Raw genomic sequence first — 23,831 nt, forward strand, 5'->3', positions numbered from 1 at the left:
GGCTATTTTTAATACTTTTTTTTTTCTCAGTGTGTCTCAGAATTGTCCAACACATTCTAAAGAATCGTAACTTAAATGTGACTTATTCTTTCTGTTTCTTCAGTGTCCAGAATTAAAGATGATTTTGAAAGAGATTAATTTAGTAACTGGTCTCATGCTTTGGGGGATGTTTTGGGTTATATTAATTATTATTCCTGGACACTGACCCACCCCTACATGTAGGAGAAGAGATAGCTTGTTTAGGACTTATACAAAAAACAGTGAGTACTAACTAGTCTGATGTCGTGATTTGGGTGTAACTTGTGGTATGCTGTGTATGAACAAATAGAATATCCTTTGTCTAACTGGCTGCTTGATATTTTATAATCTTATATCTTTTAAGCTTCAATAATAAGGACAATATTTTTCTTATTCATAATCAGAATCATAGTTGGAATTTATTAATATGCTATCCTTTTATGCTTCCATTCATCTTGTTTAAAAAGAGTTTTTTAAGCCTTAAAGAAATCAGATCTATTAAGAGCTCCTCCTTTAAATGTGGTTTACAAGAAAGGATCTCAATTTGCGAAACTTTTAAAGAGAATAATTTTTTGTCATTTTAAGAGCATTTTAAAAAACAGAAACAAATCTAATGTCAACAACGAAGAAAACAACTCTTACAATGGGAGCATTAGGTCTAAAATGGATAGTTGTCTCCTATTTCACGGTCTACAGTCAACCACAGATACCCCGGTGCTGTTTGTCCTCTCTTTTTGTGAACCAGGGCCTCTGTAACGAAACTAGTCTCTGCTGTTTCTGAGAATGGCCTCTTGGATTATTATATTTACTGGGCTATTATAGTTCTTAGAGCTGAGTTGTTAATCCTGTTTATATATATATTTGCTTATTGCTGCTACTTTAAAATGATCACTCATTGAAGCACTTTTTAAAATGAATTCCTGGTGCTTAAGAGATACAACCATGTACATTAAGAGACTAGGCTATACAACCCTGAAGAAACTAGCCACCAACCGGATTCTTGTAGCCAAGGGAAGTTAGAATCCCTTAGGAATATTTCATCTCTTTTAGTTTGAGATTGATTTTGAGTTGCTTACCCTAAAAGTGACCACTTCTCAATTTATCTGGTTGGGAGTAGACCATATCCATTTACAGCAAAACTATTAAAAATTAGAGAATAAAATATTGATTTCAAGTATCTTGGTAAATTGGTACCAAGTGCTGTGTTCTACCTCACATTTGGATATCTATCTACCTTACGAACAAATCTTAGATTTCCCTGTTCATATGCATATAAATTGGCACTCTTAATCCATTTCTGAAGTATTGACAGGCTAACTAGCTATGAACTATGCCAGTGTAATCACTCTTAGGGCTGGGATGGAGAAGGCATTGCTTTAGGGTATATATAGTTGTAGTATTGAAGGACATAATATTTGTTTCAAATGATGGGATGAAATAAATAGAACACTTACTATTTTAGCAGTTTTGTAATCAGAGCATATCACTGCTTCATTTTAGTTTAACATAATAGAGATGACAAAAGTAAATATAGTAATCAGGATTGAAATTTTTTATAAAATTGTGAATTTTAAGAGTAAGATAGGTAAGTCTTAAAGGTTTCATTTGGAAGTAAAGGAATGGAGTATTTTAGACTTTTTGAAGATTTGCTGCATAACAGACCACCTAATACTTAGTAAAACAAACATTTATTATGTCTCACTATTTTGTAGGTCACCCAGGTGGTTCTTCTGGTTTGAGCTAGCCTGGCCGATCTCTGTGGTTAGCTGGCCTATCTCAGTGGTTAGCTGGCCTATCTCTGTGGTTAGCTGGCCGCTTGGCTGGGCCACATGGTCTGGGACGGCCTCACTCACATCAGACAATCGTCTTGCTGGCTGGCGGAGGGGCACAGGAGTAGAGGGCATCTTTGCTCCATGTGGTCGTCTCATCCTCAGTAGGTTAGTAGGGCTGCTTCATGCGGTGGTCTCAAGGTTCCAAAGTGCAACAAGAGAGAGCGAGCCCCAGTGGGCCTGCACTTTTCAAGTCTCTGGGTTATGTTTGCTGCTGTCTTGCTGGCCAACCCAGAGTCATTGTGGGGAGGGACTACCCAAGGGTATGAATATAGGGAAGTGGGAACAAATAGGGGTTATTACTGCACAATCTACCAAGGTGTGGAATTTGTACATATATACTATTTAGTCAGTGTCCCTACATTCTGACTCAGCCTTACACTAGCAAGAGGTGATAGAATAGAGAAAAATTAGGCTGTCAAAGCTACAGAGTTTTCAAAGATAGTTTATAGACCCTTGGTTTCTCTGAAATACTTAATCATTTGACACCCCACCCCCCCTTTCTACTTTTCTTTTTGAAGCTTTGGGCTATAAAAATAGGGAAGCTTTAATCCTCACTCAATAAATATCCCAAATTGATCTTCAGCAAGGACTATATTCATGTAGAAGGGTTGTCATCATATGGCTATGGCTGTCCATGGAAAGCTCCTATGTGCCTGGGCTATACGCCCTTTGCATGGGCTCTCTGAGAGTTCTAACTCTCCCCTTGATGTCAGCATTAACACCGTTTTACAGGGGAGGAAGCAGACTCACAGAGGCTGGCTAAGTGGCCTGAGGTTATGTAGCTAGAGGCTGGCGGACTACATTTTGAACTCAAATCTTTCTGACCCCACAGCTACAATCAAAGAGTTTCATCCCTAATAGATTGGTAATTTTTTTTTTATGCAACATGAAGCCTTTGAGTATTTTATGTCTTCTCTGAAAAACTGGAAACCATGGTAAAACATGAATTGTTTCCCCCTTTCTACTCTTTCCCTCCCCTACACCTTCACTAGTTGGACCAAATAACCAGGTTTAATCTGAAACTGATGGATAGCTCAGATTGTAACTTTACTGCTAGTTCCAGATGTCACTTTTAAATATTTTGGAAATAACCAATCTCTCCATGACTCTTCTAAAGCTCCAAAATAAAATTCGGAATCCTGAGATATCCTGGAACATCTATTAAAATTTCATTAGAAAATAACCTTTATTTAAAAAATAAACTGTGCTCCCTGCCCCCATCCTCACATGTGCTTCCGTAGCACGTAACCAATAACTGTTCCTACTTACCAGAACGTTGTATTTGCCTGGGTGGGCACTGGCAGGGAGCTCCTTGAACACAGAGTCCTTGTCTTTCCTGTTTGTATCCCCAGCACCTAGTCCTGGAATAGGAATAGTCCCATATGTGTTAACATGCTTTATAGGGGAATTCTATGCCTCGGAAGAAATTCTTCTTTTCTTCTCTTCTTCCTTTGGTCTGTTTGTCCTCCATTTAGTTCTTTCTCCTTTCTGAAAATCATTTTCCTTTCTCTTTCTGTCTGTCTCAGTTCTTTAGCTTTCCATTTCCCCCACCATCTCAATAGTCATTTTTTGTTTGTTTGTTTTATTATTAATCCTCACCCGAGGATATTTTTTCCATTGATTTTTGAGAGAATGGAAGTGGGTGGAGGGGTGGAGGGCCCAGAAAGAAACATCAATGTGAGAGAGACACATCAATTGGTTGCCTTTGCACAAGCCCCTACCGGAACTGGGGACAGAACCTTCAACCCTTGTGAGGAGCAGGTGGGCAGGGAGCAATACTCATCCATTGAGCCACACTGGCCAGGGCTCATTAGTCATTTTTTATATTCATTACATGTTGACATGATAGTGTCTTGTATATATTGAGTTAAATAAAATGTATTATTAAAATTAGTTTCACCTTTTTATTTTTACTTTTTTAATGCGACTATTAGACAATTTTAAATCATATGTAGCTGCTCTAGAGAATCTATATCTAGGTTAATTCATTCATGCAAGTTCATAAAAACAGTTGTTTTTCTTTTGTTTTTGTTTTAATTCCATGGATCTGTTGGACTAAAGATCCCTTAGATCACCACCCTCCACTGGCATAGTGCTGCCGTCCCTCCTCCCACACTACCAAAAGTTCATGAGAAGGAATGGGAAGAATTTATCTTTTAATGATGCACATAGAATTTTCTCTACTGGTATAAGTATGCCTGGAACAAAAGTACAGTTGACGTTTAAATTATTTTCACGAATGAAAAGGAAGCAGCAGGGTGACTAATGTAAATCGGAGGATACACTATTTTCTTTGGAACGTTTTGGTTCTTGCACTTTGGAACAGGTGTGGCCACTGTTGAAAAAACAGTGGAGTCATACTCAGCATGATCATAAGGAACTGGATTCAGTATAATCGATACAGGATCTGTCATATTGTTCTTTGATGGAAAATTCGATGCAGAAATAAACTTGGTGTATTTGCTTTTTCTTTCTGGTTTAGGGAAGAAATAATGTTTTCTACTGAACTATGATGTAATAGGATAAGGGGAATTGTGTTTAAAATAGCCTCCCAACATCCTCTTTTGGCTTTTAGAATTCCAAAGTAAGTTTGCTGTGGATCACTGAGGAGTAATTATATTAATCAGAGGTCAGCCATCTTTTTTCGCCTTTGGCACAGAGTGGGAAATGCCCACTTCCAGTGCCTTTGGGTCGGGGTGGTGGTGTCACCAGCCACCATCTCATGAGGGTGGAATGGGTGCTGGCTAGCGCTGCCTGAGATGGGTCACTAGGGGTGGAATCCCAGACTAGCAGCTACAGTTTTGTACAGACAGGAGGGGGATTGTGCTGGTGGTTACCAGCTCATGCCAGTGACAAGCACCGTGTTTGCCACTTGGGGTATGCATGCCACAGGTGGATAGTGCTTTGTAAGGACACAGTCAAGTCCATGTTACAGGACACTTGCCTGCAATCGTGTGTTAAGTGAGCCCCTGGAGCTCAGACCTGGAATTTGAGAGATGAGTTGAAGAAATCTCTTAAAGTCTAAACTGACATGACATTTTAAAATTAGGAAAACAACCAGCTCTGAAAAGATCTACCGGATTATAGCTAAATGGAATATGGAAGACATGTCAGAGAGAGGCTAGGAGGGGGTTGGGATAATGCAATGTTGATTCAGAAAGAAGCCTTGGACAATCATTGATTGAATTTCACTGTTTACCATCTGTTCTTTAAAAATGGGAAAATGACATCTCCCATAGCTGTTTGGAAAGTTGATTGATATTTGTAACGTGGTTTGATATTTTTCATAAAGTGTTCAGTAAGAGCCAAATGTGTCATCAGAACTTAAATGTCTAAAATAAACTAGCCTGAACCATCTTGAATAGATAGATATTAAGCAGTTCTGTGTCTTTGGTATAAGTTATACTTAGTAAGGGAGTTTATATTTTTTAAATAAAGTTCCATGTTACTTCTAATTTTCTTTTGAATATTAGCTATATACTTGTGTTCTTTAGCTGTTAACTTGAGCTTCAGTATGCTTTATAGATAGAGAAGATCAGTCACTTACGGAGAACTATTAACTAGTACAGCCAGCCAGGCAGTTAAATACACTTCAAAATGCTTCCTGCCAAGAACGATGCCTTTTGCAAATATTGGAGATGTTTGTTCTCAGCTGTAATTTATTAGTGAACCTGTGTCCTCATAGCAATTCCTTGGGAGGTGCAGAAGACAAAGCTAAAAAGCAAGCAAATGAAATACGTTCATAATATAGCAAGGGAAAAAAAGCTTTCATTCAAGGCGACTTATGGATAGACTCAGTGGTATGTGTTCTTGTTGCCTATTTACTTCACATAGTACCACTTCTGGCCACACTAAGTAATCTGACAGAATGTCCTTTTACCAGGCTTTTCCTTGTGAAGTGCATACAGCACTGCCACCTTGTTGCCAAAGTTTCGTCTGACTTGAATGTGCTTTAAAAAAATCAAGTGAGTGCCTGTAGAGAAAGAGAGCTTACTCTTTATTTGTCAGTACTTGCAAAAACAACTTAAAAGAAGTTAGTATCATTGGACTGAATTCCGTAATTAGCATAATCATGATGCTGTGTATTGTTCACCAGAGCACGCCCCTTGGCCAAATTTCCCATTAAGAGGACACCGACGTTGTCCTAGTGAATAAATCCAGGCACACATGATGCGAATCAGCTAGTTCCTGCCTGCCGCTGGGGTGCTGTTAATTTTAGCCAGGGTTTGTTCTATGAGTTGTAAAACTGTTTACTCAAGTCAAAGTTAGTAAGCTGAAATGTGACTTCTCCGGCCAGCATGATAGGATATCTATTTTAGACTTCAGATTGTGTTCACGAGCGAGCGGGAGAGCAGTCTTCTGAAGAATCGCGGCTCAGATTTCCTTTGAAAGTACTTGTAAGTACTGGGAGAATTTTTAAGAGTTCTCTTTGTTCTTTTCTCCTTAAATCTTAATGTTACTGTAATAGTCATTTTTAATTTCTTAGGAAAACCAGAAGCTTTGGGGTGAGTGCTTTAGAGGATTCTAAGAATGGTGGCAAGAGGTTTTTCTGCAAGAAACCTGCTTTATTCCGTTTTCCCAAGAGAAAGTATTTGATTCTTACTATTTTTATCTTTGCAAGGCAATCTGTAAATTATTACTTATTTTATCTGTTAAAGTATCCGACTAATGGAAATGGTTGTATCTCTGAGCTTTACTTTCTATGGTAGCCTAATTTCTGTGTGTGTGTGTGTTATGTTAAAAGGATTCCTTTTATATTATACTTACCCTGAGCCACAAGCTTATGGTCCAGAGATAATGAGAGAGTCAAATGTAATTTTGTAAAATGTGTAAATGGACAGTTTTTATTTTTTAGGGAGGATTTTGTACTCAATAATAAATCCATATATTCCTAAGGAGAAGCACTTAAATAAAATACTTTTAGAATGAAGGCTTTAGAAAGTAATTGAAAGCATCCTCTGCAAGTTTGAGTTAGTTATCTAAGTTAATCAAGGGCCATGAAGTTCTCTAATTTTAACTGCTCTGAATTTAACAAGTCATTGCCAGCATCAATTTGGACTGAAGAACACTAAAGATTTTAATAATGAATATTTTTAATTAAATCTGAATCACCTTGTTTAATTTGAAGTGTTTTAATTCAGAGAACGCGAACTCCATGCCAAAACAACTTGCTTATAACAGAGAGCCTTTGGTAAAGGAATTTCTTTATCAGTTAATTGTAAATTATATCCCCTCTAGGAATATTGATTTTAATGAAACAGTTCTAATAGGCTGTGTAGTAGCTGCTTACCAGGCGTCCCTGTCTCTCCTCGCTATGAACAAGGAGGGAGGCATGCCCTCAAATGCCATTTTCCCATTTTGAAAGCTTTATTTAATGACTTCTTTGTTATTATGTGTTGTCTGATTTTAAATCCAAATGACCTAAGGTGTCAACAATGAAAGGAAGTGTTTCAGTGCTACAGTTAGTAGGAAAAGAATGTAAGACGGGGAAAAAAGAACTGAGTTCTTGGCTATTTTTGGAAATTTTTTTAAAAAACTTAAAGATTTTATTGAAGAGAGATTTGCAGTCCAGATTAATTGTAATTATAACAAAAACATCTGTAATATCATCTTCAGCAGTAAAAAAAACACTTTGTTCCAGCATATTCTTCATAATATATACTTTATTCAAAGAAAATAACCATTCTTATTCTTACTTTTAGTTGTCAATAAGGCGCCATCCGAATCTCAGTGGAGTGTTTTTAAAGGTACACTGTTTTTACTACTCGGAAGCATGTGTTCTTTTAAGAGTCCCTAAAAAGGCTCATAAATACTTTCAGAGTGTTTGTTTTAATGATTTATGGGCTGTGAGAGAGTGATACAAGTGAATGAAAAAGGAGATAATTTTTATTATGTGTCAGTGTCGGGATTTCTCATGTTTGCTGGTGCTGTGACTCTCTGCTTCTTAGCCTGTGTGCCTGATGAAGTGATACTGGTTATGGTTCCTTCATGAGTAGAGGCTCTGTTGACTAGTTGTGACCTTGGCCATGACAGTTCACAATGAGCTCAACTCAGTCACAAATGCGGGTCCAGATGCTGAGAAACACAAGCGGCTTTGTGGCCTGTAGAAATGTCCAGGAGCCCGTGGTCTCAACCATGTGCTGTGCACTCCTGCACCTCCATCACCATCGCTGTCATGGTCATTAACTTTGTGCCTGTCTGTCCTCTAGTCCTGTTTCAGTTACTTTCAGTGGTGGCCTGCCCTCTCCTCTTACTCCTTTACCTCTTAAAATAGTCACAAACCAGAGGCTCTGACAGAGTTGTTCCTGACTGCAGTAGATTTATTTGCTGTTACTTTATACCAAATGACTAGCCTTCTGCTCTGAAGCTTTGAGGGACTTTTTAGGGAAGTAAAGAGCAATCTTTTCTCTGCGTCTCCTTCATCCACATGAGGTTTTTAATAGGTAACTTGGCTGCATAGCTATATGGGAACTTACATTATCTAACAGGTTCCCTTTGTTTTGGGGCCTAATGCAAATGATCAGTGATCACATCTCTAGAATGTTCTCTTTCAAAAGATTTTGTAGGAACAGGCTTTGCTATATTGAGTTTCAACTGTTTTATCTAAAATGAAAGAACTGTGAGCAGAGGGATGCCTTCCGCTTTGCCTGTCTTGTATATAAGTAAGTGGTAGGATCTGCCTGTGGGCAGGAATGCTGATTTCTCCTGGAAATACTGGGTCTGTTGTTATTATTTAGCATGTATTAAGCACCCCCAGAGCACATACAATGCACAAAGAAAGCATAGTTCCTACTCTCAAAGAACTCACATGCTAAAATTAGGCAGGACACAGAGGCTGGGCCCTTGACGTACTCACTGAGTACACTGGCAGAAAGAATATGGAGATGAAGAAAAGGAAAACAAGATGGTGTGGGAAGAGTCAAGGAGAGCTTGTGGGTTAGCTTTCAGTTCATGTGGACTTTTGCCCAATTGGATTAGGACAGACTGCAGTGCCACTTGGGGTGCTGATAGTCTCTCTTCCAACAGCTGGGCAAGTGATGAAAATGAGTGAGAAGACTGACCCCAGAAGCCTTAAAGCCTTATCCACAACTCCTGTTCTCTATTACAGTGTCCCCACAAAGGGAAGGAGTTTCAGTAGTTTGACCTACACCTGGAACTGGTACTGTCATGTGAAGTAGGTAAACTTGATCTCTTACCAAGTCCAATAAATATAAGAAGAGTCTTTCTCCATATAATTATCTTTGGATAGAATTCTGAATTTGGGTTTCGGATTTTCTCTCCCCTCCTGAACTGATATGCAATATAACAATTTACTTGTCTCTGTACTGGTTTAGGATGTTGAGTCAGCTGTTAAATTAGAGAAGTGCTTTGAGCATCTCAGAAGAAAGGCATTATGAAGGTCAACGAAACATTACTGCAGCTCATAAAGGAGTCAGAAGAGCATGAATCAGAAGGGAGCTAATAAGGCAAGCTTGGGTATTGGAGATTAAGAAACAGGAGTATACTGTATGAATCTGTGAGTCATTTTCCCCTTTATCCTCAGTCTCAGCCAGCCTCTGACTAAGGATCTGGGCCTAGTTCATGTCTCTACAACTAAAAGAGACTTGGAGAGAGCTCAACAAAGAACCTTTAAAAATGATTAAAGGGTTGAAAAATGATACCTATAATAAGATGTTAGGGAACTTCTATTATTTAGCCTGGAGGGAAAAAATGGCTGGGGACTCTTGAATTGTTATTCAAGTATATGAATACCTCAATACCAAGGAATAATGACCAAGTAGTATCTATTTCCATGGCAAATATAAGAGTTCAGTCCAGTAAGGGTTAGGTTAGAACCAGAGTCCTAATATTCGGTCCCAGTACCATCAGTGCCAGTACCACCTGGAAACTTGTGAAAATGCACATTCTCAGGCCCCATCTACCAGCTACTGATTCAGAAACTGTGGGAGTGGGGCCCAGAAATCTGTGTTTTAACAAGACCCCCCAATGATTCTGATGCACATTAAAGTCTGAGGATCACTAGATGAGATATGAAAAAGAGTATTATAAAACAGAGAATTTGGATCCTGAAATCATCCAAAAATGGGCTTTTATTTCTTGGCAATGTTTTCAGTATTCTCTCTGAAGTCAGGAGATAGGTGACCTCTCAAAGTCCCGTCTAGCTCTGACTTTGCTCTGGATTTCCTCTGGCACTTACAGAAGATTAATAATCAACCAGGAGAATTTTGCAATTACTTTTCTGAACTTAGTAGTTAAGGCAGTGCCCATTTCAAATGAGAATCAAATGAGATAATATGATAGTAGGTATCCTACTTATCACAATGTTGTTTAATAGACCCCTTCTTCCCCATGTGACTTTTTCACAGTCATCGGAAGGGAAATTAGGGCAGAGGTCAAAGCGAGGAGCCCCTTGATGTTAGCCTGTGATCATTTCATGTCGCAGACCGATGGCTAGATCAGTCCGTCGCCTCATGAATGCCATTTCAGAAGAGAGGTAAGCTGTAGGGAAAGTTTGACTTTGCCCCATTTTCCCAATTCTGTCATTTCCAGAGGTGGGGAAGTTGGTGGGTGAGCAGTTTTAACCAGCTGCAGGAATAGCATTCCTCACCCCTGCGGTGGTGAATTCCATTGGGCACCCTGGAAGGAGGGGCGAAGTGGGGGGATTCCCAAGAGGATGCAAATACAGGATGACACGTTAGAGGTGGAGGATAGGGAACTATTTCATCTTAACATTTTGTATCTGCAGGAAACAGCCAGTGATACACATTATTGGGGACTTTATACAAATAAGTGGTTATTCAGTTGAATGTCCTCTCCCATGTAATTAATTACCTTGAGTCGGGCAGTTGGCAGTTCTTACCTTTGTGAGACAAAATAGTTATTCCTAAGAGTCCCTCTTGCACCCCCTGCCACTTTTTTTTTTGCACCTGATATAAATGCATCTTAATTTAGTTATGTCTTGGCCCTTTGTATATTTTCCCTTTATGTTTTTGTTTGACAGAATTGTCTTGGGTTAAAAACACAAGTGCTGAGAGTGTGTCTATTTGTTACACTTTGTATAGCATTTAGTACAATAAAAGCTCTCAGTGATCATAATGAAAAAAGGGTTCTCTGAGGACATGTTTTGCCAGTGCTGTTTAAAAAGTATCCCACAAGTGACGCACTGCTGTCTCCAGCATAGACGTGCTCTCCCTCGGCCAGGGCCTGTGGCCCTAATGTTTTAACACTAAAAAAATCGGGATAGGAAGAAACCTTGGCTTTTATAGCTGTAATTAATTACACATTTTCAGAGTATTAAAAATTCCTTGAAGTGAGAAAAGACAAATGAAGACATTCTGGCTCAAACTAGTTTGCCTTGTAACGGGAGACAGAGAGATAAAGGTGGCAAGTGTGTATACCGACACTGTTATACAATCTTGGGACCTTGTTATGTTTGAAGAAACTGACCTCTCAGACATTAAGCTGCCTGCACTGTTTTTCCCTACATCTGTGTCTATTTACAGAGGGTACGAGGCCCTGTGAATGTGGTGGTTGCACACTGATAAAATATGTCTCACTAATCCAGAGGGTAGAGGTAGCTGATTTTTAATACCCTAAATTAGTCTCTGAATATAAGATATTTTCTTGAAAACGTGTAATCGCTCAGTCACTTTATATCCAGTAGGAAAATTTCAAGTGGTTGGTTGATTTGGTTCTTAATGATGGCAGGCAGTGGTGATTTTTATTTCTATATAAAGAGAAATTACCAAATAGCCATTCTTTTTAGGATTTAGCCCTGACAAAAATAATTTTGTTTCTAAAATCAATCTTATATCTAGTCCACATATGGGTCATTAAAAATAAGAGTAGTTAAGTGGTACCTGGCCAGCGTGGCTCAGTGGTTGAGCGTTGACCTATGAACCAGGAGGTCATGATTCTATTCTGGTCGGGGTACATGCCCAGGTTGCAGGCTCGATCCCCAGTAGGGGGCATGCAGGAAGCAGCTGATCAATGATTCTCTCTCATTTTTGTTGTTTCTCTCTCTCCCTCTCCCTCCCTCTCTGAAATCAATAAAAGTATATTTCTAAAAAAAGAGTAGTTTTAAGTGGTTTAGGATAAATTTTGTCTCATTATAGTTGTTCAGTCAAGAAAATTAAACTTGAAGAGAAAGAAGGGGAAAATTTGACTACACAAGAATTACTGACCTAATAATTCAACAAATATCCCCAGAAACAACCTAATAAGAAACTAATTAAATAATATATGGTGTTACCATATAATGCAACACCATGCAGCCATTTAAAATGATGATGCTAGATCTATTCTGAGTAAAACTAGCAGGTTACAAAATACATATGTATGAACCATTTTTTAATGGGAGGCATTTTTAATGGCTTTCATTCTTTTTTAAATGGTGTCACTTACATGTACATGAAAAAGGAATGCTATGAACCAAATAGAAGCAATAGTTATCTGTAGCAGATGAGCTGACGTGTGATGTTTTACTCTTTGTTTTTAGTTACCTATTTTATATATTTTTCTTCAATGAGCATATAATACTTAATGTAATAATGAAAAACGTTCTTTTTATAAAAGAACTATGTAATTCATTTTTGTTTTAACTTTTGTATTTTATTTATTTTGGTAGTGGCCTCTCAGTGGTTTATGTGAAGAACGCCTGCCCCAATGGATAAAACTAATACACAAAAATGTGCACATAAACAATGGTTATATTGCAATGGTAGGCCAGGAGCAATTTTCCTTGTTTTATTTTCTACTTTTCTGTAGTTAACAAATTTTTATATGCATGAGTATTATTTTTGTAATGAAAAAATCTGACTTATTTTTAAGAAAGAGACTTGAGATCTAGACTCATGGGAAGAGGCCCACACAAGCTGACGTGTAGCCATTAATTGATAATGATTAATCCTGTTAATTCTACAGTGTGAAAGATATTCAGCAAGTGTCTGCTTTCACTACTTACTGTTCTAGATGTTCAGTGAACTCTAATATGATCTCAAATTGTCCAGGATCTCAGGTTTTGTATTGTTTGGAGAACAAAGGAAGGGAGCTGGTGGATGCAGCATATTTTTAAGCCATTAAAATAATACTTCTAGGGTTAAGATTATCCGTTTAAATTTTTTAAGGGACTATCATTCTAGATCTTACATATAAAGAATGGTGGAACCATATGCCATAGACCTTAGATAATATTTTGAGTGATGATGAAGAGGGATGATGGAAAGAAAAAGTCTCCTAGCTAGTGTTTCCAAAGCACTTATTTTTGTAGTGTCAAAGTTATCTCATCATTGTTTACTAAAAGTGATACCACTTTAACAGTGCTGGTTCCCTCAATTATTTCTGCCCAGTGCTGCTATGATGACCTTGTGGTCTTCATCTGAAGGTTATTTTGAGTAACTGTGTTAGTACTAGTGGCAGTTGATTTAAGAAAATCTTGAGCAAAAACAGTAGGCCCCCCTTTCAGCCCACTTAGTATGGTGACATGTGAGAATAAGTACTTTTGATGGTTATTTAAAGGGTCTCTCTTTGAACTGAGTTCCTAAGCTTAGGCCTAAATGAGTGGAACCTGTCACCAGGTTTACCTGGCCATAGAGGTTTAGATTGAGATTGAATTGAATCCACTTTCAGCAGTACTGATACCTTAAACTTTCTTTAAAGCCAAAGTGCCTCAGGAAACCAAATAGAATCTACTATCATGTACTACCTACCATACTTTGGCCTAGCCCTTGGTTCAGAATCTTTGTTACTCATATAGGAGTGTTGTCTGGAATATTTGGAACTAAGAGAACTGGTTTTTCAAATTTCCTTACAAAGAGTGCTCATCTTTTCATCCTCTCCTTTCTTTCTTTATTATCCTGCCTCTTTCTCCTGCAATTATATTTTAGGAATAATTGTGTAATTCCTCTCTCCTCTATTGGCTCCTTGTAGAAGTAAGGACACATATCACATGGATTTATCTTCATTTTCTCTGGGTGGAGGAGGGGGAAAGATGTGGGTGAACTATTCAACCCAAGTAGTCAGATATTCAGTGGATCAAATACTGTTCCCAGTGAGAATTATGGTAGCCACATCAGCATGTCATCGCTGCCAAGTGATTTCAACTTAGGTGAGTCACAAAGCTCTACTGCACAGGATGAGCACAGATGTAGGAAATGCCACATGTCACCTCAAGATGAAATATAACTGGGTGGTTACGTTTGATTAAAGATGTTTGTTAAGCAAGTTGAGTGGCTCAAAGAAAAAAGAACATCTTTTTAAAAGGGATAGAGCAGATAATAATATTTCCTGAGACTATAGGCTAAGTTAGAAAAGGTAAGAAGACTAGTTGGTGTCTGTCAGGGGAAAGGGTGACTTTTGTAAGAGCCAGAGGAAAATAAATCTCAGCTTAGGACTTGGACTGAGTTTATTTTCTTCCTTTTGGGTAATTTGTTTGTTTTGTTTTTACCTTTATTTGAAGACTAAAAGCAAAAGTAAGAGGATATGAATGTACTCAATATAGTGAGGTGATTGGGAATTACAAATGGGGACCATCTATTAAAAAGGTTTTTGGGTGTGTGTGTGTGTGTTTTCTTTTTTTTTAAGAGTGATTACTGTAGACTTGACTTGAAATTGAAGTGGTGGCTTGAGCAGGAAGAGAGAATTGTAGTGATGTTCTGTCACTTTCTGCTTCAGCCTACTGTGCATAGTTAAGTATCCTTAGGGACTTGGAAGGTAGAGCATCCAGCTACACACCTCTTTCTGTCAGGCCTGATTTTTGCCATCTCTAGTTTTGTTTGATTTCCCCCCCCCCCGATCTTAGAGTCATAGTGTCTTTAGGCTCCATGGGACTTGTCAGTAACAATTAAATAAATCCAGAATGCTTACTTGAACAAAAATGACTTGAAGCCTGATCCAGAAGAAACTTCTTTTGATCAGGTACAGGCATACCTCAGATATACTGTGGGTTCAGTTCTAGACCACTCCTAATAAAGCAAATATCCTAACAAAGCAAGTCACATGAATTTTTCAGTGCATATAAAAGTTATGCTTACACTATAATCACTATACTGCAGTCTATTAAGTGTGCAATAGCATTATGTCTACAAAAACAATGTACATGCCTTAATTAAAAATACTTTATTGCTAAAAAATGCTAACCATTGTCTGAGCCTTTATCGAGTCATGATATTTTGTTGGTAGAGAGTCTTGCCTCAGTATTGATGGCTGCTGACTGATCAGGGTGGTAGTTGCTGAAGTTTATTGTGGCTGTGGCAATTTTTAGAAATGAGACAATGAAGTCTGCTGCATCGGTTGACTTTTCTTTTCATAACTCTTTCTCTGTGGCATGCAATTGTTTGATAGTATTTTACCCATACTTCTTTCAAAATTGGAGTCAATTCTCTCAAACCCTGCTAGTGCTTTATCAACTAAGTTTATGTAATATTCTAAGTCCTTTGTAATCATTTCATCAGTTCTCACAGCATTTTCACCAGGAGTAGATTCCATCTCAAGAAAGCACTTTCTTTGCTCATCCATAAGAAACAACTCCTCATTCATTAAAAATCTACACTAATAAAAGAGAAACATACAAATTAACCATCACTCTGTCACTCCCCTACACCCACCAGCTAATCAGCGACTATGCAAATTAACCCAACAAAGATGTTGGTTAATTTGCATACGCAGGCGTGGAGCAAAGACTGAAGACGACTGAAGATGGCGGTGGCCACAGAGCTGGAGTGAGCAGGAGGCTTGGGTTGCTCCCTGCGACGGAGGAAGTCAAGCTTCCCACCGGCCTTGGACTCCGCTCAAGGAGTGGCTGGGGGCCTGGGTCACCGGGGGCAACCCAGGCTTCCCAGCCCGCCCTGGGCTCCACTCAAGGAGGGGCTGGGGGCCTTGGCTCCGCTTGAGGAGCTGGGGGGAAAAAAAAAAAAGGAGGGGCTGTGAGCAGCCGGAGCAGAGAAGCCAAGCCTCACTGCTGCGGGCAGACCTAAGGCCTGGGTCCCGGGTGCCGGAGGAAAACCGGTGCCGGCAGCCAGGGGAAAGGAAGGCCTATTGCGTGAATCTTTGTGCAACGGGCCACTAGTTACATCATAAGATTGCAGCAATTCAGTTACATCTTTAGGCTCCATTTCTAATTCTAGTTCTCTTGCTATTTCCACCACATCTGTAATTAATTCCTTCACCAAAGTCTTGAACTCCTCGGTCATCCACGAAAGTTGGAATCAACTTCTCCCAACCTCCTATTAATATTGATATTTTGACCTCTTCTAATGAATCACAGGTGTTCTTAACGGCATTTAGAATGGAATCCTTTCCAGAAGATTTTCAACAGATCCATCAGAGGAATCACTATCTATGACAGCTATAACCTTACCAAATGTATTTCTTTAATAAGACTTGAAAGTTGAAATTATTCCTTGATCCATGGGCTGAAGAATGGATGTTGTGTGAGCAGGCAGGAAAACAACATTAATCTTGTACATCTCCATCCGAGCTCTTGGGTCCATGTCAGTGAGCAATAATATTTTGAAAGGAATATTTCTTTATGAACAACACGTAGGTCTCAACAGAGGGCTTAAAATGTTAAGTAAACCATGTTGCAAAGAGATGTGTTGTCATCCAGGCTTTGTTGTTCCATTTACAGAGCATAGACAGAGTAAATGTAACATAATTTTTAAGCACCTTTGGATTTTTTGAATGGTAAATGAGTATTGGCTTCAACTTAAAGTTACCAGCTGCACTAGCACCTAATAAGAGAGTCAGCCAGTCCTTTGAAACTTTGAAGGCAGGCATTGACTTCTCCACTCTAGCTATGAATGTCCTACATGGCTTCTTCCAATAGAAGGCTGTTTCATCTACATTGAAAATTTGTTTAGTGTATCCACCTTCATTAATTATCTTAGCTAGATCTTCTGGATAACTTGCTGCAATTTGTATATTAGTACTTGCTGCTTCACCTTACACTTTCATGTTATGGAAACATCTTTCCTTAAACCTCATGAACCAACCTCTGCTAGCTTCAAACTGTTCTGCAGCTCCCTCACCTTCTCCCAGCCTTTGTAGAATTGAAGAGTTAGGGCCTTGCTCTGGATTAGGCTTGGACTTAAGAGAATGTTGTGGCTGCTTTGATCTATCCAGCCAAAGTACTAAAACTTTCTCTATGTCAGTCAAAAGGCTGTTTTTATGTTCTTATCCTTAAAAGTAGCACTTTTAATTGCCTTCAAGAATTTTTTTTTTTCATTCACAATTTGGCTGTTTGGCACAGGAGTTCAAGCTTTCAGCCTATCTTCAAGATGCTTTTAAGTATTAGAATGATACCTCTTTTAAAAAGTTTAATCTTTATTGTGTTTTGAAAGGAAATGATCCCAGTAGGCAAGACTATGATAAGAAAGATTTTGTTTTCTATCTCCCCATTAAATACTAAGTGAACTTCCAAAAAAAACTCAGTGATCAAATTGGATTCAGCTATGTAAAAGCAATATGGATATAAAGGTATCTTTAAAAAAAAAAAAAAAAAGCAAATCCTGATCACTTAAAAAAAGTTACAGTAAAGTCTACTTCTTCTGGTATACAGCTCTATGAGTTTTTACACATGTTCAGGGTTTTATTACTACCAAACAGACAGGATACATAAGAATCCCAACTCTACAAAGGGTTTCCTTGTATAGCTCCTTTATACTTAGACCTTCCCTCCATCCCTTACTTCCTGAACTGTGAAAGTAGTCTCTAAGCCCTCCACATGGTAAAGGCTGAAAATCTAACTAGCTAAGGGGGCTTAAGTACAATCTTTGACCATTAAGTGGCTTTTGTTGTCCCATGGGTGATCCCTAGCAAGCCAGACTAAAATATAAATACAAAGGGAAAAAAATGGGAAAAGGGACATCAACAGCTGCACCTGTAGGAAAAACTTCACAAAATTGGCTTCAACCAAATAAGAACAACAAATCTCTGGGGGTGTGGGGTGGGGTGGGAATATCAGTACAGAGTTGTTACAATATATTTTCTAAAATATACAGTTTTTAACACAAATTTTTGAGACGTAAAGAAACTGTAAAGTGTGATGCATAGACAGCAGTAATAAAACAGACAAGAGAGATGACTGCTTTTGAGGGGACCCATATATTGAACATAGAGGACAAAGACTTCAAAGCAACTATTACAAATATGTTCAAAGACTTAGAAGAAATTATTCTTAAAGAGCTAAAGGAAGCTGTGGTATCAGTGACTCATCAAATAGAGTCTATCTTTAAAGAAATAGAAATGATTTTTTTTAAAAAGGACCAAATGCAGATGGGACATCAAAAGCACAAGCAAATATAAATTGAACATCAAAATTAAAAGCTGTACATCAAAGGACAAAATCAATGAAATGAAAATATGTCCACATAATGGGAAGAAATATTTGCAAATCATATATCTGTTAAGCCTTAACAGTTAAGGGGTTAGTATCCAGAATATACATGTAAAGAACTCCTACAACTTGATAGCAAGGAAACAAACAACCTGATTAAAAAATAGGCAAAGACTTGAATAGACGTTTCTCCAAAGAAGATATACAGATGGCCAACAAGCACATGAAAAGGTGTTCACCATCAATAATTATTAGAGAAATGCAAATTGAAACCACAATGCAATATTACCTCCTACCCATTAGGATGGCTACTATTACAAAATAAAACAGAAAATAACATGTTGGGGAGGATGTGGAAAAATTGGAACCTTTGTGCACTGTTGGTGGGAGTATAAAATGGTGCAATCACTGTGCAAAACAGTATGGTAGTTCTTAAATTAAAAACAATTACTATATGACCCAGAAATTCCACTTCTGGGTATATACCCAAAATAATTGAAAGCAGAGACTTGAAGAGATATTTGTACACACATTTTAATAGCATACTCACAATAGCCAAAAAGTGGAAGCAACCCAAATATCCATCGACTAATGAAAGGATAAACAAAAGGTGATACATACACACACACACACACACAGTGGAATATTATTCAACCTAAAAAAGGAAGGAAATTCTAACTCCTGCTATAACATGGATGAATTTTGTAGGTATTATGCTAAGTGAAATGAGGCAGTCACAAAAAGACAAATACTGTATGATTTTAAGTACATCATTCTTAGGGTGGTCAGATTCATGGTGATAGAAAGTAGAATGGGTTGTAAGGGGATGAGGTGAGGAGGAATAAGAAATTACTGCTTAATGGGTGTAGAGTTTCTGTTTTTTATAAGATGAGAATCTGTAGATGTGGTGATGATGTTTGCACAATATGAATGTACTTAATGCCATTGAACAGTACAGTTAAAAATTGTTAAATGGTACATTTTATGTGTACTTTACCACAGTTACCCTTTAAAAAAAAAAAGAAATTTTGGAATTGGAAAGTACAATAACCAAAATGAAAAACTTGCCAGAACCGGTTTGGCTCAGTGGATAGAGCGTTGGCCTGCGGACTCAAGGGTCCTGGGTTCGATTCCAGTCAAGGGCATTACCTTGGTTGTGGGTCCATCCCCCAGTAGGGGATGTGCAGGAGGCAGCTGATTGATGCTTCTCTCTCATTGATGTTTCTAACTCTCCATCCCTCTCCCTTCCTCTCTGTAAAAAATCAATAAAATATATTTTTTAAAAAAACTCACTAGAGAAGCTCAATAGTAGATTTGAGTTGTCAGAAAAAAGAATCAGCAAACTTGAAGATAGAGTGCTAGAGATTATGCAGTCTGAAGGACAAAAAGAATAAAGAATGAAGAAAAATGAACAGAACCTCAGAAAAATATAGGCCACCATTAAGTATGCCAATAAGAATACCAGAAGTAGAAGAAAGGGGCAGAAAAATGTTCAAAGAAGTAGTGGCTGACAACTTGCCAAATTTGATGAAAACCACTCATGTACATATTCAAAACACTTAAACTCCAAGTAGGATAAACACAAAGAGATCCACACCCAGGCATATCATTGTCTAAATTTGAAAGACTATGTATGACAGAAAATATGGAAAGCAGCAAGAGAGAAGTGACAACACATGTGAGGTAACCCTAGTAAAATTAACAGCTGACTTCTCATCAAAAAGAGTAGAGGCCAGAAGCCAGTGAGAAGACAAACCAAAGGGATGAAAGAATTCCATATCCTGCAAAGCTGTATTTCAAAAGTGAAGGTGACATAAAAACATTATAAAGTAAATAAAAACAGAATTCATTGCTAGCAGATCTGTCTCACAAGAAGTACTAAAAAAAAGGTTCTTCGGGCTGAAAGTGACACTAGACAGTAATTTAAATATACACACACAAGAGCTCCAGTAAAGGTAATTAAATAAGTAATGATAAAAGAGTATTATTGCATATTTCTTTTTCTTTCTCTTAATTGATTTCAATCATTACTAAAGAGCATCTTGTGTCTGGCTGCTTTCTAGTTATTATAAGAAAGTTCTTTAGTTCACATCAAGCATCCTCCCTAGCTCTTAAGTTTTCTAAAGGAAAAACAGGCAAAGGGAGCTACTGACTTGCCCAAGAAAGTTTATCTTAAACATACATTAGAGTTAAGGCCAGGAATACCCTCAGAATTAGGAAATAATTTTCTTTTTAAAAAAATATTTTTTTATTGATTTCAGAGAGGAAGGGACAGAGAGAGAGAGAACGAGAACTATTGATGGACTGCCTCCTGCAAGTCTCCAACCGGGGATCCAGCACACAACCCAGCCATGTGCCCTGACCGGGAGTCAAACTGCGACCTCCTGGTTCATAGGGTGACGCTTAACCACTGAGCCATGCCAGCTAGGCTAGGAAATCATTTTCAAAGAAATCTTATAAACTGGCTTATATTTCTTATAGTATTTTTAAACTCATTTCTATGGTTTCTTCAAGGTGATAACAAGCAAATACTTATGATTTCTTAATTTAGTAAAAAGATTTCCATTTCAATAGTCTCAGTGGAAGATATAAAGAACTAAATTTTCACCTGACTTACCCATCCGATGAAAAATTTTGTGGGCTTATTGCCTTGTTTAGACTGTTTACACTCTTAACTTGGCAAGTTATTGGTGGAATTGAATCAGGTTTGCAGATGAAGCTCTTCAAAGACTTCCCTACATTGCAAAAAAGGAAAAGTCTGACTAAATCAATTTAATAATTATTTGCCCCCTGGTGCTTTTTTTGCTGCCTAAGAACTATTGCTTAACCTCTGGAATGAGAACAAGAAATATGGGACTATAAGTTAAGCATGGAAAATAGTTAAGATAATAATCTTCATCTATCAACTCTTCTGTTTAGATTAATGTTCTATTAATAGAATATCAAGAATCAATCTTTTTATAAGTATCATTCATATTTTTATTGAGCTTTTAGTGTAATTGGAACAATTGGCAGATATGTATGTAAGAACCAAGATATCTGTTTAGATACATAGTTCCATTTTAAACTGTGACTTAAGGGAAAGTATTTTCCTAATATAGCTCTTGGGATGGAGCCAAACAGTCCAACACTTAAGGGCACAGAATTGGAACAAGTTATCCTAGTTTTGCCATTTGATAGAAGTGATGTTAAGTGATTTGCTCATGAAAACTAACCTATTTTTGGTTATGAGAGCAGGAAAAAATTACCTAGACTATTTGGGGAAGGGGGAATCTATCTATAGTGCATACAGAAAGGGAAAATGTGTAGCAGCTATTTCTATCTTAGAGTGGGAATAAATGTATAAAGTTCAACTAGTTTTATTCCCTGCTTCCAAGCAATGTTTTACCTAAAACACTCCAAGGAACAAGGTGGTAATATCCATTTAAAAAATCTCTACTGCAGGTAATTCCACATTGCCAGTGGGAGATCACTTCAGTGTGCAGCAACCCGTTCAGTTACAACTGTTCTTTTCTTAGCCGCGTGTGGCCTTTCTTATTATAATGAAAGACTGCTTGTTATATCTTTAAATTAGATAGAATGACTAATATGTATTTCCTTACAGGAACTTTTTGTGTGGAGTTATTGAATTGCATATTTAAAATGGGGGAAAAATGAAACTTTCTTACTATAACTCATCATACAGTCATTAAGATTCTATTTGGACATCTCCAGGCAAGTAGCACCTATGCTTCCTGAGACAGTCTTTCAGTTTTTAAAAGGTATTTTTCATGTAGGACATTCTAAATTTTCTCTTTTTTTTCAGGCCAAATCATTGTCCTTTAACTTTATTTCATTTAAATTATTTTTGCTTTTTATTTCTTTATCCTTTTAAAAATATACTTACCTAATAGATTCATATAATGCCTTCCAAAAGAGCAAAAGGCTGTGTGGAAAACATCTAAATAACATAAATGCTTTAGAGCCAAAAAGAATTTAAATGTCAGAATGACAAAAATGTAGGAGAGAGAGTGATTATAACAGGAATGAGGCCTGGAGACAAAAAATGGTTTTGAAGGGCTGAGTCGACAGGATCTGCAGTGGAAACTTTAGATAGAGGACCAAAATAAGTTTGTTCGAGTTCCATAAATTCATGAAGGCCGTTGATTGCACTTGCTCAAGAAAGGGTCAGTAATTTCCACCCTCTCTCCCCACAGAGCAATCCTGTGGTTCATTGTTCCAGGCTAAACTGCCTCTTCCTAATCCTGTGGTCTCTGGTTGATGTAGAGTAATAGAGTTGGAAAGGAATTAAAGATACCATCTAATCTTGAAAACTTCCAAGGATGAAGGCTCTGCAGCATTCTTCGTGATCCATTCTCTTTATCTCTCTTTTCTCGTTCTCTGTTGTCTCTGCCGCCCCATCCCCAGCTTAGGCCAGCAGCCCAAGGAATCTCAACTCCCAGAATAGGAGCTAGCATCGTTAAGAAGGCCTGATGAATGTCAACCAGGAGCATCACTTCCTAGTATGAAAGTACCTCCTGTGTAGTAAATAGATAATGCATTTAGGGAATCATTATCTAACTTACACTTTCAGTTATGACAGTCACATCTTCAAAATTACCAAAATTGGACTAGAGGACTTCTAAGTCCCTTCAAACTCTAATGTTCTATGATCCTCTTAATCTGTGAACCAAAGTAGGAGTAAATAAAAGTTATAGGTTGTTTCTTGTAAGCATTAACCTCAAATACTGTTTTAGTAAAAAAGGCTTGCAAAGTATTTGGCTCCATCAGGACGTTTTCTTATTATTTGGGTTAAATTCAATCCTGATGGCCAACCCTCAAGTGAAGCATAAGGAAGATTAGGGAAGAATCCTAGAGAAAGACCAAGTGTGACTGAGGATGGACCTATAGAATCCTACAAATGGAAATATGATAGAATTCTCTAAAACCATGCTGAGACTGAGTATTCAGACACCAGAACAAAGGGAAATTCTTGAAAGGGAAAAAATAAGGTAAAACAAAGAGGATAGAAGATGTATTTTCAGTCTTAAATTGTAGATAGTAAGCTTGAAGAATTGTCTGAGAGGCCTAGGCTGAAAACAAACAGATTCATGTGTTTATTAGCAAAAACTAAGCATATTTTGGTGGTACATTCCTAACTTTTTTAAAAGTATACTTTTCTTTGTAGTGTTTTGAGTTTTGAAGGTTTTTTTTTTTCTCCTAATGATGAAAGTGGTAATTGCTCATGGTAGAAAAATTTGGATAATATTTAAAAATGTAAAGAGTACCTAGAGAGAGCCACTCTTAACCTTGGGCATATTTCTGTAGAGTCTTATTGCCAGTGCATTTGTAAACACAATTGAAATTATATGGCACATACCATTTTGTGTGCTGAATTTTATTTAGTATTACTATGTTTCAATGTGAGGAAAACTCTCCAGTTAATCCATTTTAGTGACTACATAATAGTTCATCTCCTGTCCGGGGACAGTTAAATAGTTATCTCTTTTTCATGATTATAATATATGATAATGTTTTTATTTTCCCATATGAAAATAAATGCTGTTACTTAAAACTCTTTCAATTATTTCTAACTGTACTTATGGGAGTAACATTACAGAACTGATTTTAGAGTTGGTCAACAGAGTTGCAGACACAGTGACATTATT

General features: G+C 37.6%; 2 protein-coding genes and 1 pseudogene across 5 annotated transcripts in view; 1 reads left to right on the forward strand and 2 right to left on the reverse strand.

Moving 5' to 3' along the window:
• Positions 1-3,138, reverse strand: part of SMIM19 (small integral membrane protein 19) — a 38,106-nt gene extending 34,968 nt beyond the window's left edge. The window contains exon 1 of the mRNA XM_006097034.3: positions 3,120-3,138. The gene's annotated coding sequence lies outside the window, so the exon portion shown is untranslated. The remainder of the gene's footprint in view (positions 1-3,119) is intronic.
• SLC20A2 (solute carrier family 20 member 2) overlaps positions 1-23,831 on the forward strand; it is a 91,841-nt gene that overhangs the window by 18,662 nt on the left and 49,348 nt on the right. Inside the window, exon 1 of one of the 4 annotated variants that reach the window (XM_006097035.2) lies at positions 5,803-6,247. The exons of 1 other annotated variant lie outside the window; for it this stretch is intronic. The gene's annotated coding sequence lies outside the window, so the exon portion shown is untranslated. Of the gene's footprint in view, positions 1-5,802; positions 6,248-10,216; positions 10,345-23,831 lie in introns of those variants that run through there. 2 more of the 4 variants (XM_023760828.1, XM_023760827.1) reach the window with 2 other exon arrangements.
• LOC111827621 lies at positions 14,973-22,640 on the reverse strand (annotated as a pseudogene).

The sequence above is a fragment of the Myotis lucifugus genome, unplaced genomic scaffold, assembly GCF_000147115.1.
Source record: "Myotis lucifugus unplaced genomic scaffold, Myoluc2.0 scaffold_194, whole genome shotgun sequence".
NCBI lineage: Eukaryota > Metazoa > Chordata > Mammalia > Chiroptera > Vespertilionidae > Myotis > Myotis lucifugus.